Genomic DNA, 14,855 nt, shown 5'->3' on the forward strand with positions numbered 1-14,855 from the left:
AACTAGGTTTTTCTTAAAGTGGTATGAAACTCATCATTTCCTCTTTGCTCTAAAAGATTATTTACAGCATAAAATCTACTACCACAAAAAAAATTGTAGCAGAACAGCATTCAAACAGTTAAACACAGCACTGTTCTTCAGTGGGCAGCTTCTGGCCACATTCAAAGAGGTGATAACATTATCTTTTGTTGAGTGATGGAACTGAGCTGTACTGAGCTGAGAAGCAGAAAGAGCTGAGAAGTGATCACTAGATAGATTTTAATATATAAATACAGCAGCTATGCAACAAAATACAATGGCAATATTCAGAGCAGATAAAATGTAGTTTGGGAAGTTCTAATTTATAAATAGACAATAATACTTTTGCACAAAAGCAAAAATGATAACTGTATGGGTAATAAAAAGTAGGAATACACATGTTTTTTGAATGTTATGTACTGACATATATAGTAGAATGTAGGAGATTGTACAGGACAACCACTTTTATGTTAGTTATCCTGGTTTCAGCATCGAAAACACTTCTTATATCTATATAATGCTGTATGTTGGTACGTAGCCCTATATGGGAGGGCGGAGCCATGTCTGCTGTCCCAGTCACACATTAGCACAGAACTGGCACCATTCTTCTGTGCCCTCATTGCCCTGAATAGCCATACACTGCAGCACATTTTCCAGCTATATGCACAGAGAGTAGCCTCTATAAACGCCTTGCAGCCTGAATTTCTGCAGCTTTACAAATTGTGATGTCACTCACACAGGAACTGAACAATTTCAACTTCCTGTTCAAGAACCAGGACACAGCGTCCAACTTTTCAGATTGCTGTCCTGTGTTTGTGGATATTGGAAAGAGATGTTACCAATAACATTTTTCTTAAGAAAATGGAAAATGTGCATTCAGAGTTCAGTTCTGCTTTAAGGGCAGATTTCATTTTAGCTAAAAACAGAAGAAGATGAAATATAACTTTAATGCTGATGGTAGATTCATACTGCCACCAAGAGATGTTTTCACACCAGGGAAATGACACCATAGGAGGTGTGGGGATTATGATGAAAGGAGTTTTGACTGGACCACCCATTCCTGGGTCCCATAGCAGTCTCTGTAGGCCTCAATTCACTAAGATCATGCTAGAGATAATAAGGCAAAAGAAAACTTACCTCCACACGTGAGAGAGTTATCTTACCTCTTCAGTCCTTAAGTTACCTCTCCTGTAGTTAATTTACCTCCTCTGTAGTTAATTTACCTCCTCTGTAGTTAATTTACCTTCTCTGTAGTTATTTTCACATGCAGCTAATTAACAGCCTGTCTTTAACTCTGGAGTTATTTTAAGGATTGGAGAGTTAATTTAAAGACAGAAGAGTTAACTTTAGGCTTGCCTGAGGTAAAATGTTTCCTGAATACTACATGCCTTATCACCATGGTAACAACTCTAGAAGAGTTATTAAAGACAGGAGATAAGTTTAGTGAATTGAGGCCAATTGTCTGCTATGGCTGTCGTTCTGTCCATGGTTCCTAAGAACTTCAAAGAATCTCTAGTCCTTCAAGTCCACTACTAACAAGAGGGCGGGTTGCCTTATATATAGAGTGTAGGTATAAACTCAAGATCGATAGATAATAATAATACTATCACTTATCTAAGTGCGCAAGCAAAAAAGGGTTATTTTGTCATGTATAGACTTTTCGACATTCATTATTTTACTTAACCGCAGACTTATTTTATGGCAGTTTTGGTGCTGTCAACAAGATGAATTCTACACCAACCCGAATACCGCAGACAAAAATTTAAATGAGTTTTCACACCAATGAGAGCAGAGTGCCATCCAAAAAACACAGAGACCAGCATGCCTAGACGACTTTTCTAGGAAATCATTCTTATAAACTTCACACCATGCCCGACAAACGTGCAACTTTTGTAAAAAAAAAGTAACTGTTAACTCAACAAGGCGCCTCGTACCATTTAATCTGAGAAAAAGCAGGGAAATTGAGGATAAATAAATGCTCCTTTATTTTAATTAAGTATTTACTGTATATAGTGCCGACATATTACACAGCGCTGTACAGAGTATATTGTTTAGCCACTTAACTGTCCCTCAGAGGGGCTCACAATCTAGGAAACAGTAAATTCGGGCGCCTGAGGCTAGTGGACAAATCGGGCGCCGCCATTCACTTCTATAATAAATATCGTTTAATGGGCGCCCGGTAGGAAAAAAGGGCGCCGGAGAAAACTAACGTTTTAAAAGCGGCGCCCGGAGACTTAATGTTTTATTACTGTTTCTCATGATTACACATTATTTAATGATTTATACATGTTTAAATATTATTTTTAAACGAAAACCAGTACAATATTTTTCCTAAACATTATTTTTAAACGAAAAAAATTACAGGGGGGGTCTTAGGTTTAGGCACCAACAGGGGGGTCTTAGGTTTAGGCACCAGCAGGGGGGTCTAGGGGTTAGGGGTAGGTACAGGGAGGGTTACTTAGGCACCAACAGGGGGGTCTTAGGTTTAGGCACCAACAGGGGGGTCTTAGGTTTAGGCACTAACAGGGGGGTCTTAGGTTTAGGCACTAACAGGGGGTCTTAGGTTTAGGCACCAACAGGGGGGTCTTAGGTTTAGGCACCAACAGGGGGGTCTTAGGTTTAGGCACTAACAGGGGGGTCTTAGGTTTAGGCACTAACAGGGGGTCTTAGGTTTAGGCACCAACAGGGGGGTCTTAGGTTTAGGCACCAACAGGGGGGTCTTAGGTTTAGGCACTAACAGGGGGGTCTTAGGTTTAGGCACTAACAGGGGGGTCTTAGGTTTAGGCACCAACAGGGGGGGTCTTAGGTTTAGGCATCAACAGGGGGGTCTAGGGGTTAGGGGTAGGTACAGGGAGGGTTACTTAGTAATTTTTTTTTAAACGTTATTATGCGGTTCATTATTTAAACGAAAGATTAACGTTTTTACAATTGCCGATTTAATACACATTATTTAATGATTTATAACGTTTAAAAACATTACTTTTAAACGAAATACATTTTTAAACGTAATCCATGTTTATCGTTAAAAACCCGGCGCCCTTTTTTCCCATCGCCCCTTTTTAACGTACGCCCCAATCTAGTCCCTACCATAGTCCTATGTCTACGTATGTAGATACATGACATATGACTGTGGTAGGGACTAGATTGTGAGCCCCTCTGAGGGACAGTTGAATGACTAGACACAGGGCAGGGCCGAGGCATAGGCTGGAGAGGCTCTAGCCTCAGGGCGCAGTGTAGGAGGGGGTGCACAATTCATTCAGCTGTCATTCCTAATTGTGTTTGAAGCAGAAAGAAATAAGAAAAGGAGATACATGGAAGTGACTACAAGCCAGATAACTAGAGATTAAGGTGTTGGGGGCCCTGGGGTGCCTCTTAGTCTAATAGCAATCAGTGTGTGACGGCTGGGGTGGGAGGGATGGAGGGGCGCACTTTGGTGTCTCAGCCTTGGGTGCTGGAGGACCTTGTCCCGGCTCTGACTAGACAATATGTAATATGTAGTGCATGTATCACAATCTAGGGCCAAGTTTAGGGGGATAAACAATTGTTCAAAATTGAGGCGCCAGATAAGGATAAAATAATTAAAAACCGTTTAAAAAGGGGGAGGTAGTGGTGGACTTACCTTCCACAAGTAGACACATGATCAGTTATTCACTGAAAAATATCTTTATTTAAATAGACTCCAGAGTGATAGCAACACATTTCACGGGTTACATCCCGCTTCATCAGGACAGAGGCACTGGCCACGGGAAATGTATAGTGCACTGAGCACTGCGGGGCACATTACACATTAGGGAAGACAGCGTTGGGGTTTTTGTCAGATTCGTTGCTCGTCCCAATATCGCTTACTGTTACTGCCATGCACTCAGTTGAGTAAATCAGTACTACATCTTGCAGCATGTCCGACTGGGCTGAAATTGGTTGCATAGCTGATCGGGCATGCGCTTGGCAGCTTCAATTTTCATCCAATTCCTATTATGATAATTGAATCAGATGGTCGATCGGCCGCTAAGTCACTTGATGTATGGCCACCTTAAGTCTCTGATTTGCTAGTCATGATCATGTGCTAAAGCAGGGTGTTATCACAGCAAATCAAAGCTTTGCTAATCTATCAGCCGATCAAACAAATCCACATTCTTCTCCATGAGTTCTCCATGACATGACCATCATTACCCTCAGCAGCATCTTCCAGCTAGCTAAGGAGCAATTTGAAGTCCACCAGAGATGGGTTGAGCCTGGTCTGTTTTCCTGCTACCCACATGTCCGCAGTCGTTGCCAATGAACAAAAGATAAAATACCACCATAAAAATGCCACATTGATCTCAGCGTTCCAATGAATACAGTTTCCCCAACACCTTCTTCCCAGCTGTTTAATAGGCACCTCTTAGAAGACGGGCCCTGGTGTGTGTGCGAGTATTATTCCCTTCCTGCCATCTCACAAGGAGAGATTGTTACACAACTTCACATTGATAATCACCACGTTTAAAACAAATCCAAAAATCTCAAGTAGTTTTATTAATCCAATATGCACCACAACACAGATCTGTAAGCCATGAGATATATTCCTCCTGCCACCACCATCCCATACCACCCAACAACTTTAAATTGGAAACATTTGCCCATATTTTTTATTATTTTTTTTCTTCATCTTCTTCCCCATGTTAACATTTGCAAAGAGATAACTCATTTCAGACTCTTACATTTCAGCTTTTGTGAAGCAGCCCGGTTATTTTGGAGATGACTTGGCGGAAAAAGTCCCCGCACTGCGGTGCCACCTTGTCTATACAGCAAACAGCAAAGGAATCTGCTGAGGATTTTCTGACCTAAAGAGAGAAGAAGTCATTGAAATGCTGCCTGGATGAGGTTCAGACTCGGCAGTTCTCAGAAGCCTTTCATCTCGTGAACAATGTGTTATTCTAAAACCGTTTCTCTTCCAAAATTAACCAACAGCCCGATAACCATCTTGCACAGAAAAACATGGCCAACAAATAAAAATATTCTGCTAAATGTTAATAAATATGTCATCTTTTTTTTCGAGAAGGTTTTAGTGTGTGGGATGACCCAACAATGACAACATCTTTGGTAATGTTGAGATAAAATTATAAGCTCTGGTAATTCTGGGGTATTTAATCGTGACAGGCCTCCTATTACTGATATAATTGAGTAATTATCTTTTCTCCTGAGTGCTTTCTGGAAGATACAAAATTGCTTTTTGTGACTTGCTTGATATGTTTTAGTGTTTTTTGGGTTATTAAGATGTTTTGCTTTATTATATATTGAAAGGCCCACCCCGATGCATGGCAAAGACCCAACAATGCTTAACAATAAAGATCTTCTTGATTTCTTTAATAAAATAATTGCTATTTTTTTTCTAGCCTATAATTTTGAGGATGTACAGCAACATTCAAGAAAATCAGATAAGTACATGATTTTTTTTTTATGGGTTATGCCTAGAAGGAAAACGCTATTGAAAAATAAAAATTAAAGTTCCACTCCAAGGAAAAATATTACCGTAAGTCTAGGGCAATACAATAATAATGTAGAGTACTGGTATAATGAAGGCCACATAATAATACAGTATACAGGGGCTTAACTAGGGGGGTGCAGCCGCTGTGTTCACAGGGGGGCCCAGAGTTTTGGGGGGTCCCAACTGCTAATCTTCACTTCCTCGGATACAGGGGACTATACGTCAGATCAGGTGTTTTTGTGGCTATACTTGTTATGGGTATGAAGATCATGATTGCCACACTTGTTTTATGCCCTTGTGATGGACCCCAAGGCCATGAAGGACACCATAAGGGGGCAAGGGAAGGGGTATAACCATTGGGGGGGGGGGGGCATAGATGTCCTTCAGTGCAAGAAAAGCATCCAAAGAACCCCTTGAAGAGGAACTTTAACCACTTAAGGACCAGAGACCGCTGGTCCAATTCCGACAGAATCCCGACGAATCTCAGCACATACCCGTCGCAACCGCCGTCATCGCCGCTTGCCGGGACCCCCAGGACATAGACTCTGCCTGTCTCTATGACGGCAGAGTCATGTGAGCCGGTCAGGAGCCGCTTTCATTGGCTCCTGACCCTGTTTTTCAATGTAAGCCAATGGGAACTGCTTACATTGAAAGACAGGGCCAGGAGCCAATGAAATCGGCTCCTGACAGGCTCACATGACTCTGACGTCATAGAGACAGGCAGAGCCTGTGAGATGCGGTGAGAATCGTCGGGTTTGAGCGGCGCGATCGGCGGGTAGCGGCGGAAACGGCGGATGCATGCTGCGGACAGTGATTGAAATCTACGCCCTGCCAGCCAAAAGCCCACCAAAACAGGGCGTAGATTCCAATCACTGCGGTCCTTAAATGGTTAACCACTGAACTTCATTCCAATCAGAAGCTGATACCCCCTTTCCCACACAAAATCTTTACCTTTTCTCAAATAAATCATCAAGGGGGTCTGTGTGGCTGATATTGTGGTGAAACCCCTCCCACAGTGTGATGTCATGACCATGGTCCTGACAGTTTTCTGTGTGTGAACCTCATTGCATTGTGGGAAATAACAGCGCTGTTTCCAACTGCCAAGCAAGCAATATCTCCCTCTGTGCATAGAACTCTCAGTAATGTACATTCCGTGTAGATCACCTGGCAGAACTAAAGATGTCCCCACCCATGATAGATTTCAGAATGTAAATCAGAGTGAGGAAAAATTTTACAGTGTGCAAACACTGACTAAATTAATTATGAATACATATTGTAAAAATAAGCAATGTTATTCATTATGTTATTTTCACTACAGTTCCTCTTTAAACACACAGTTACAGATTATCCAGCAAGCTCATGGTGAACCAGAGTGTGTAGGAGTGTGTAAGGGGCTACAAAGGACCAAAACGTCAAATATTCTATGAAAAACAAAAGTTTAGATATAGAAGTTGCCTTGACTATTTCCTGTGGTGATATACATGTCACATTTTAATCACTGTAAAGAACTCTTCCCTAAATACAGTAGAGTCATAGGCAAACAGGGGGGGGGGGGGGAATTACAGCTGCCCAGAATCCCCCCTCAGACCAGGGCAGTGCAGTGTCTGGGGACAGGCACAAGCTGAGACACCAGAATATCTGCAGGTATCCTGGAGCAGCAGTGTATGTACAGAGCATGGAGCAGCAGCCCGTGTACAGAGCATGGAGCAGCAGTGTGTGTACAGAGCATGGAGCAGCAGTGTGTGTACAGAGCATGGAGCAGCAGTGTGTGTACAGAGCATGGAGCAGCAGCGTGTGTACAGAGCATGGAGCAGCAGCGTGAGTACAGAGCATTGAGCAGCAGTGTGTGTACAGAGCATGGAGCAGCAGCGTGTGTACAGAGCATGGAGCAGCAGTGTGTGTACAGAGCATGGAGCAGCAGTGTGTGTACAGAGCATGGAGCAGCAGTGTGTGTACAGAGCATGGAGCAGCAGTGTGTGTACAGAGCATTGAGCAGCAGTGTGTGTACAGAGCATGGAGCAGCAGAGTGTGTACAGAGCATGGAGCAGCAGCGTGTGTACAGAGCATGGAGCAGCAGAGTGTGTACAGAGCATGGAGCAGCAGTGTGTGTACAGAGCATTGAGCAGCAGCGTGAGTACAGAGCATGGAGCAGCAGCGTGTGTACAGAGCATGGAGCAGCAGTGTGTGTACAGAGCATGGAGCAGCAGTGTGTGTACAGAGCATTGAGCAGCAGTGTGTGTACAGAGCATGGGGCAGCAGTGTGTGTACAAAGCATGGAGCAGCAGCGTGTATACAGAGTATAGAGCAGCAGAGTGTGTACAGAGCATGGAGCAGCAGCGTGAGTACAGAGCATGGAGCAGCAGTGTGTGTACAGAGCATGGAGCAGCAGTGTGTGTACAGAGCATGGAGCAGCAGTGTGTGTACAGAGCATTGAGCAGCAGTGTGTGTACAGAGCATGGAGCAGCAGCATGTGTACAGAGCATGGAGCAGCTCTGGGGAACTTAACCAGAGTCAGGTATACGCACAGCCCTGAGCCCTGGTGTGTGAATGCTTCACTTTCCCCTTCATTAGCAATATCGGCTGTCCTCATTATTATCTGTATCCAAACTGCTCCTGATCAATCCCGCTGTCGATCGGTAGCAGATCGGACATTTAGGAAATAATTGTCAGATCCTGTCAGTCGGACGGGGACTTGCAGTTGTCTTAAAGTGGACTTAAACTCTTACACAGGGCAGAAGGAAAACATAGAGAAATTCACCCTGTATGTATTTAGAGAGTTTAGACTGTCTCATTCCCCCTTTATCTGTGCTTATTCACACATTGTAATTTGATCCCTCAGCTGTGTCAGCTGACTGCCACGGCAGAGCAGCTAATTTGAAAGCACAAAATGTTAACAATATGTCTGCTTCCATGAAAGCAGGAAGTAGACACACTTGCAGATTGATTGCAGTGTTTGTATCAGCTGTAACAAAGAAATGTTTTTTCTTTAAAGGTTAGTGTGCTGGTGTTTATCATTTAGAGCAGAGAGGATGTTCAGGTCCGCTTTAAGTATAAATGAGAGGTATTAAACATATTTGAAATATGTATGTTATTTTGAAGATTTCACGTAATTTATAACATGTAAACGAGATTCAAATTTATTTTATGCGTGAGACCAATTTGTTTCGCCTCCATAGGATTCCCCGACATATGGTTGTACTCACCGGGGGTCAAGGTGTTAAAACCGCTACACGATAAAAACTATGAGTTAGGATATCGTTATTGACACTCACAATTTCCTGTATCTCGTGTTCCAGATGGGTGATGTTGTATTCTTCAGAGACCGCGTCTTCGGGATACCGAAACAGCGCAGCGATGGGGTATTAGCCGGGGAAAGAACAAAAAGTAATAGTGTATATATTTTGGCCTTAGCGTTTGAACAAAGACTTGGCGCGGCGTCACCCTCGGCCCTTAACAGGTCCTGTTCTCAATTAACATTTGTTTATCAAACATATTTTGGGGCCAAGAAAGAATTATACCGCTCTCAAGGTAAGTGTCATATTTGATATTTTAATGACCATGTCAAAGTTGAAATTACTTTGGTGAAGTTATTTATTTGGCTTCTGAACTTTTGGCTTGAGAATTTGAAGCTGTAACAGCTCTCCTGGGAACCTCTTGCAGGAGCGCGCACTAATTGTGCTGTTTGGGTTTACATAGCTGTGTAAGCGGAGCTAGCGGTATACTGTGTATTTTATTTATATATTTTATTTTCATGGATCGAAACATTCAAGGTTTTGAGGTAATTTGGTATAGGAGGACAGTTATTGCTGATATTATTATTTAGTATTTACTAGCTGATGGCCCGGCGGTGCCCTGGTATGTATTTGGTTGGTGTTGGCTCCGCCCACTTTTTGAACCCTAGCACACAATTACTCAATTACTACGTTTGTGAGCTTTGCAGTCTTTAGCATCTATAATTTCCATTGAAATGAAACAAATCTGATGGGCTGTTTGTGGCTCCACCCCCTTTTCTGAATTTGAACCCCAGTCACCCAATAACCAACTGTACCAGGTTTGAGGCTTGTGCCATTAACAGTGCAAGAATGGCAGCAATGAAATATTCCCCTTGAAAATCAATAGGTGAATTCTGATTGGCTTTTGTACCCTCCACCCACTTTTCTGAATATTAATTCTAGTCACCCAATGGCCAACTGTGCAAAGTTTGAGAACCCTGCTAATAACAGCGTAAGAATGGCTGCAGCTTACATTTTCCCTGGGAAATTTGTATTTATCTCCACCCACTTTTTGGTTATGGGGATAAAATGTATCCTATATGTTATTCCAGGTAATGTACTATGTGTGTGCCAAATTTCATTCAAATCCGTTCAGCCACTGTTAGGTGATCGAGTAACAAACATCCAAACTTTCACATTTTTCACATTTATAATATTAGTGAGATTTATCCGGAGAGGCCAGAAAGGCTCGGGCCTTGAGCGGCTTCAGGCTGAGGAGGCCCCTGGGTGTGAATAGGGGGTGCTACATATAAAAGAGAAGGCTGCAAATAGGGAGGATCACATGAAAAAGGTAAGCTGATGCCTAAGGGAGCTGTACATGCAAGAAAGAGTTGCGGTATTTCTGCAGAAATCTCTTTTCCATTTTCCAAGTTTCTAATTGGAAATGCTGATTTCCAATTGGATATGGGAAATTTCATTTCCTCAGAATTCAAATGAGCATCCCTACTGGGGACATGTCCTGCAGGTTTTTAGCGAGAGGTTTAGTGCCAGGCCCAACACTGATGAGCAATCTTCTGGATTCACAAACATACAATTGGTTACAAGTTTGCATGTGCTGTTTTATCGGTTGTTGTTGTGTGGGGTTTCCCCGATGATTGCAAGTCGGTCTTTAGACTCAATTGTGTGTTTTTAATTGGGGAATATCTTGCGCTTTGTTTTTTGATTAAACTCACAGATTTTGTCAGCATTTTTAATGCTCAATTAATTAAAAGTATTTTTTAAAACCTTGATGAGCCTTTCACGATTTATGTTTACAAATAAACAAGAAACACTAGGGGGCGATCCCTGTCCTTGTGAGCTTACAATTTAGAGGGTAGTGGGTAAAGCAGTAAGCCTCAAAATGAGAGTATGTTTGAAGGTTTCCAGGCATGGAGTATGACGTACAGGCCGTGGGAGAGAGTTCCAAAGGAGAGGAACCCTCGTGAGAAGTCCTGGATGCAGGAGTGGGAGGAGGTGACCAGGCTGGACGACAAGAGGGTCTCATAGTAGCCACTGGCTCAGAAGTATACGGGTCACGTGTTCTGATAACAGTCTGTACTGGCTGACTGTTTGCATCTTTCGGTTATAAGACTCCACCTGCTGAATAGTGTTGGGCGAACATCTAGATGTTCGGGTTCGGGCCGAACAGGCCGAACATGGCCGCGATGTTCGGGTGTTCGACCCGAACTCCGAACATAATGGAAGTCAATGGGGACCCGAACTTTTGTGCTTTGTAAAGCCTCCTTATATGCTACATACCCCAAATTTACAGGGTATGTGCACCTTGGGAGTGGGTACAAGAGGAAAAAAAAATTTAGCAAAAAGAGCTTATAGTTTTTGAGAAAATCGATTTTAAAGTTTCAAAGGGAAAACTGTCTTTTAAATGCGGGAAATGTCTGTTTTCTTTGCACAGGTAACATGCTTTTTGTCGGCATGCAGTCATAAATGTAATACATATAAGAGGTTCCAGGAAAAGGGACCGGTAATGCTAACCCAGCAGCAGCACACGTGATGGAACAGGAGGAGGGTGGCGCAGGAGGAGAAGGCCACGCTTTGAGACACAACAACCCAGGCCTTGCATGAGGACAAGAAGCGTGCGGATAGCATGCTTTGTACCACCATGCAGTCATAAATGTAATAAAGATAAGTGGTTCAATAAACAGGGACCACGCGGCAACGCTAACCCAGCAGCAACACACGTGATGGAACAGGAGGAGGCGCAGGAGGAGAAGGCCACGCTTTGTGAGACACAACAACCCAGGCCTTGCATGAGGACAAAAAGCGTGCGGATAGCATGCTTTGTACCGCCATGTAGTCATAAATGTAATAAAGATAAGAGGTTCAATAAACAGGGACCACGCGGCAACGCTAACCCAGCAGCAGCAGCAGCAGCAGCACACGTGATGGAACAGGAGGAGGCGCAGGAGGAGAAGGCCACGCTTTGTGAGACACAACAACCCAGGCCTTGCATGAGGACAAAAAGCGTGCGGATAGCATGCTTTGTACCGCCATGTAGTCATAAATGTAATAAAGATAAGAGGTTCAATAAACAGTGACCACGCGGCAACGGTAACCCAGCAGCAGCAGCAGCACACGTGATGGAACAGGAGGAGGCGCAGGAGGAGAAGGCCACGCTTTGTGAGACACAACAACCCAGGCCTTGCATGAGGACAAAAAGCGTGCGGATAGCATGCTTTGTACCGCCATGTAGTCATAAATGTAATAAAGATAAGAGGTTCAATAAACAGGGACCACGCGGCAACGGTAACCCAGCAGCAGCAGCAGCAGCAGCAGCACACGTGATGGAACAGGAGGAGGCGCAGGAGGAGAAGGCCACGCTTTGTGAGACACAACAACCCAGGCCTTGCATGAGGACAAAAAGCGTGCGGATAGCATGCTTTGTACCGCCATGTAGTCATAAATGTAATAAAGATAAGAGGTTCAATAAACAGGGACCACGCGGCAACGCTAACCCAGCAGCAGCAGCAGCAGCAGCACACGTGATGGAACAGGAGGAGGCGCAGGAGGAGAAGGCCACGCTTTGTGAGACACAACAACCCAGGCCTTGCATGAGGACAAAAAGCGTGCGGATAGCATGCTTTGTACCGCCATGTAGTCATAAATGTAATAAAGATAAGAGGTTCAATAAACAGGGACCACGCGGCAACGGTAACCCAGCAGCAGCAGCAGCACACGTGATGGAACAGGAGGAGGCGCAGGAGGAGAAGGCCACGCTTTGTGAGACACAACAACCCAGGCCTTGCATGAGGACAAAAAGCGTGCGGATATAGCAGCAATGCTTTTTGCCGCCATGCAGTCATAAATGTAATACAGATGAGAGGTTCAATAAACAGGGACCGGAAACGCTAAACCATCCCAGATGTTCATCGGTCATGTTACTTGGTTGGGGTCCAGGAGTGTTGCGTAGTCGTTTCCAATCCAGGATTGATTCATTTTAATTTGAGTCAGACGGTCTGCATTTTCTGTGGAGAGGCGGATACGCCGATCTGTGATGATGCCTCCGGCAGCACTGAAACAGCGTTCCGACATAACGCTGGCTGCCGGGCAAGCCAGCACCTCTATTGCGTACATTGCCAGTTCGTGCCAGGTGTCTAGCTTCATGCCCGGTTTCAGGTCCAGCGGTGCCAGCCACAAATCCGTCTGTTCCTTTATTCCCCTCCAAATTTCCTCCCCTGTGTGCTGCTTATCCCCAAGGCAGATCAGCTTCAGCAACGCTTGCTGACGCATGCCAACAGCTGTGCTGCACTGCTTCCACGATCCTACTGCTGCTGGTGCTGGGTTAGCATTTCCGGATGAGGTACAGCTTTGAGATGCGTTGGAGGAGAAGGAGTCAGAGAGGTAGGTGCTGCTGTTGTTATCCAGCTGTTTGCGGCGTGGGCAACACCCGCGCCGTAGCAGGTGAGGAATCGCTGCCAGGCTCCACAAGGTTCACCCAGTGCGCGGTAAGGGAGATGTATCGACCCTGGCCGAACGCACTCGTCCAGGTGTCAGTGGTGAGGTGAACCTTGCAGGCAACGGCATTCTTCAAGCTTCGGGTTATTTAGCTGACCACGTGCTCATGCAACTCAGGCACTGCAGAGCGCGCAAAGTGGTAGCGGCTGGGAACCACGTAACGTGGGATGGCCACTGACATCATGCCCTTGAAGCTGTTTGTCTCCACCACTCGATATGGCAGCATTTCGCAGGCCAGAAGCTTGGCTATGCTGGCTGGCTGTTACTGCCACGGCCCGGGGGTCATTTGCTGGCAATTTCCTCTTGTGCTCAAACATCTCAGAAACAGACAACTCAACCGTAGCGCTGCACACCGAAGGGCTGTTGGTTGTTGTGTTTGATGAACACTGGGAGACCTCAAGAGCACTAGTCCGGAAAGTGACAGTGTCAGCATCGTCTGATGTTTGTGAATGTTGTGAACCACGCAATGGCTGGGCTACTGCTGCTGCTGAGGCGGGTCTGGTGGTGAGTCTGGTGAACCCAAGGGAGGCAGTGTTGCTGGTGGTACCCTGTCCTGCCGCGTTTGCCCACAGAGTGGGATGTTTGGATAGAATGTGGCGGCTCATGCTGGTGGTGGAGAGGTTGTTAATACTTTTCCCCCTGCTCAGGCGGGTCTTGCACACCTTGCAAATCGCCATGGTAACATCCTCAGTGCAGTCTTCAAAGAAAGCCCAGACTTTAACTGGCTGAGGACTCGGACCTCGTGCGTGATGTGCTGGTGCTGCTTAACCCACTGCTGGACGCTTGAGAGGTCATCCAAGTAATTATCTGGTCCTGTTCTTTTGGATCTGTGAGGGTTGTTGTCCTGGACAACATGGGCAGTATTGAGTGGGTTTTCTTGGGTGCTCCCCTGTGGCCTGTACGTGAACCGTCAGGGGAAACACCTCTTCCCTTGCCCCTCCCTCTTTCACCGGATTTCTTCCTCATTTCACTTATCCTTAAAGTACACGCTGACTGGCAGCAGTACAGTGGCAGTACAGAAATGCTATACAGTGGTGGGTGAGCGGTGTACCACTATTGTCAGCAGTGACACAGAGCACAATGCTATACAGTGGCGGGTGAGCGGTGTACTACTGTTCCCAGCAGACACAGAGTGGAAGTAAACACAATGCTATATAGTGTGGCTGAGCCGTGTACACAGAGTGGCATTAAACACAATGCTATATAGTCTGCTATATAGTCACCCCGAACAGGGTGATGTTCTGCAGAACCCGAACAGTGGCAAACACTGTTCGCCCAACACTACTGGGAGGGAACGCAGATTTTAGTACCTAAACACACGATACAACATGTTTTCCGGGGTCGGACTCTGAGGCACATACAGATGGTCCCGATCATCATCCTCATCATACAACTCTTCTCCTGAGTCTGACCCACCCACCACCTCTGCCACCCCAACATCCCCAGACACAGACCCCTCATCGTCCTCAACATTAACTTGGGATGCTGGCCTGAGCCAGACCTCCTCCTCCACATCAGGCCCCATCATCTCCTCAATGGCAGCCCTCATTAATCGCTCTGGCGACGGACTGATGGACACAACGTTCTCCTCCGGGGAGGGCTGCTGCTGACCACTGGCTGCTGGGGTGGATGTTATAGCTTGCGTGGGG

General features: G+C 45.3%; 1 long non-coding RNA gene across 1 annotated transcript in view; it reads right to left on the bottom strand.

Annotated features, from left to right (window-relative positions):
- Positions 1–14,855, bottom strand: part of LOC137570991 (uncharacterized) — a 67,947-nt gene that overhangs the window by 49,063 nt on the left and 4,029 nt on the right. The window contains exon 2 of the long non-coding RNA XR_011031271.1: positions 4,716–4,838. This is a non-coding gene — a long non-coding RNA (uncharacterized lncRNA). The remainder of the gene's footprint in view (positions 1–4,715; positions 4,839–14,855) is intronic.

The sequence above is a fragment of the Hyperolius riggenbachi genome, chromosome 4 (assembly GCF_040937935.1).
Source record: "Hyperolius riggenbachi isolate aHypRig1 chromosome 4, aHypRig1.pri, whole genome shotgun sequence".
NCBI classification, from domain to species: Eukaryota; Metazoa; Chordata; class Amphibia; order Anura; family Hyperoliidae; genus Hyperolius; species Hyperolius riggenbachi.